Below are 2,771 nucleotides of genomic sequence, written 5' to 3'. Positions count from 1 at the left end.
CGGCGCCCGGGAGAGCCACCTCTGGGTCGTCTGCGCATGCGCCGGACGGAACGCGCCAGCAGATGGGCGGGGCCCACGGGGAAAAGGGGCGTGGCCAATGAAAGGGCGGGGAACGAATGGAACGAGGCGGGGTCAGAGAAAGGGCGGGAACTGGGAGGGGAAAGGGGCGGGGTCCAGGAAACGGCGGGAATTTTGAGGGGGAATGGGCGGGGTCAAGGGAACGCGCGGTCCTAAAAGGGCCCGGTTTGGCTTAAAATCACCCAAAAGACCCTAAAATCTCCGGCACCGAGACCGAGACCGACACCGGAACCGAGACCGGCACCGCTCCGGGACCCGCACTGTGGGACCGACACCGAAACCGGCACCAGAACGGGTACCGGAACCAAGACTGACACCGACACTGGGACCGGCGCCGGGAGCGCTTCGGAACCGGCACCGGCACCAGGACTGCTCCAGGACTGCGGCCAGAACCCAGACCGGGAGCGCTCCGGGATGGAGACCGAGACCGGCACCGGAACCAGCACCGAGACTGGCACCGCTCCGGGACCAGGACTGCGATTGGCACTGGGAGCACTCCGGGACCAAAAACGGCACCGGCACCGCTCCGACACCGAGACTGAGACCAGGACTGAAAGTGGAACCGGCACTGGCACCGAGACTGGCACCGCTCCGGGATCGAGATCGGCACCGCGACCGGAATCAGCACCGGGAGCGCTCCGGGACCGAGACTGAGACCGAGGCCGAAACAGGGACCGGGATCGGACCCGGAATCGCTCCGGGATCGGCTCCAGGATCGCTCCGGGACCGCCGCGTTCGCTGCGGGGAGTTTTGGCCGCGCCCCCGGGCGGGACTGGGAGGGACGGGGAGGTTGCCCTGGGCCGGGCGGGACCGCCTCGGTTCGCATCGTTCCGAGGCCGCCACCCCGGTCCAGATGATCCCAGTTTCTATGGTTCTGATCCAGATGGTCCAGCCTGTGAAATCGCAGTCCATGTGATCCCAGTCCATGTGATCAAGAACTCTCCAAGTTTGATTTACTATCAAACCACATCCCACCCACCCAGCCCCACACAATCCCGATCCCAACATCCGCCCACAAAAATATCCCCAAACCAACTGTACCATTTAGAGTTGTAACCCGTTCATTCTTATCCCATCCCCACTCACGTGGACCCCCATGATACCCTGAGGTTGCCAGGTTCAGGTGACGACTTCTGGGATGTGATTCTTGAGTACTGGTATATCTAACAGTGTCTTCAGACCACGGCCACTCAGCTGGCTCCTGGCCATGGGAGTGTGGCAGGATACAGAGAAGTATTAATAATGTTAACATGGTTATTTTGTTTTCATGTCACTTGAAGTGTCCCCTCGGAGTTCTCCTGCAATAGCAAAACACAGAAAAATCTGCCACCTAAGGGCAGAACATTAAAATGATGGAATTATCCAGCGGGTATTTATCCGATGTTCTTTTCCTAAGGCATCAGATGCTATCCACGCAACTTTATTCAGAGAAGTTTTCAACACAAGTGGTACTTCTCCCACCGTAGGGAGGTCTACCAAAACAGGGTGTCCCGGGTCATGAACTGGATTTTCGGGATCATTTGGTCCTCTTTGTGAGGAGATTAAGCTCAGAGGATTTGGGCAAAAAGCAGTAATTTTGGCGCACCCATTCACCCCCCATCTTTCATTTTCACTTTGCACAGCTTTATGCAACCGGCCATCCCAGCCTCCCTCTTGTGGTTTCAGAAGTCGTCTTAAAAGACCATTAGTCCTTTCTACAATTCCGTTAGCTTGAGGGTAATAGGGAGTGTGAAAAGTCCATTTTATCCCTTCACCTTTTGCCCATTCCTGTACTACTTTAGCAGTAAAGTGTGACCCATTATCAGATTGAATTTCCTGTGGTTTTGGGAAAGTCCCGAACCATATCTGCAATGCTTTAACAGTGTTTTCCCCTGTAGCCCTTTTAAATGCCTCGGCCTGAACTGATCCAGATGTAATCTCAACCCCCACTAACACAAAATGTTTACCTCCTGATTGCTTAAAGGGACCCATGTAATCTACCTGCCATGCATCCCATAAGCCTTTACCTGTCCTCAAGTGTAGTGGGTCATCCTCTAAAGGATGTCTTTCTAGCCGTTTGCGACGCTGCTCACGGGCTGAAATATGCAGGTGTTACACATTTCTCTGGTAACGGGCCAAGCCCGGGCATGAGCTTCCTTGTATAAATCTTTTGTACCTGTGTGTTGTCGTTTTACATGCAGCCATTCTAATAAGTGCTCCCAATCTTCAGTGATTTCATCCTTTTTCAGAGGACTTAATTTTGCTAATTCATCAGCTCTGTTATTCCGTTCTCCTGCTGGATTATCATCTGTCTGGTGAGAGGCTACCCACCCTACAGCAAAATTCCCTTGACTTGCAATTTGTAAAATTTCTTGCCACTTTTCTTTCTGCCACACTGGAATTCTGTTAACTTCCCAATCATTCTGTTGCCAGAAAGACAGCCATTCAGTGCAGCCCTTATATACAGCATAGGAGTCAGTGTAAATACAGACAAGAGAGGTGTTTTGTGCCTCCCTCTGGAAAACACTCCAAACAGCTCTAAGTTCCCCAATTTGGGCACTGCCTTCCCCTTCTGTAATGATCCGCTCTCCAGAAGAAGTGTGCAAAGCTACAGCTCTGTATTTCCACACTTTTCCTTCACGCTTAGCTGAGGCATCAGTAAACCATGAATGTGCTGTTTGCTCAGGGGAGAAGGGAGGGGCTATTTTAAGAAC

This window comes from Chamaea fasciata, unplaced genomic scaffold (genome assembly GCF_029207755.1).
Source record: "Chamaea fasciata isolate MVZ Bird 193981 ecotype frontalis unplaced genomic scaffold, bChaFas1.0.hap1 SCAF_88, whole genome shotgun sequence".
NCBI lineage: Eukaryota > Metazoa > Chordata > Aves > Passeriformes > Sylviidae > Chamaea > Chamaea fasciata.
Note: the sequence above shows the minus strand (reverse complement) of the source record.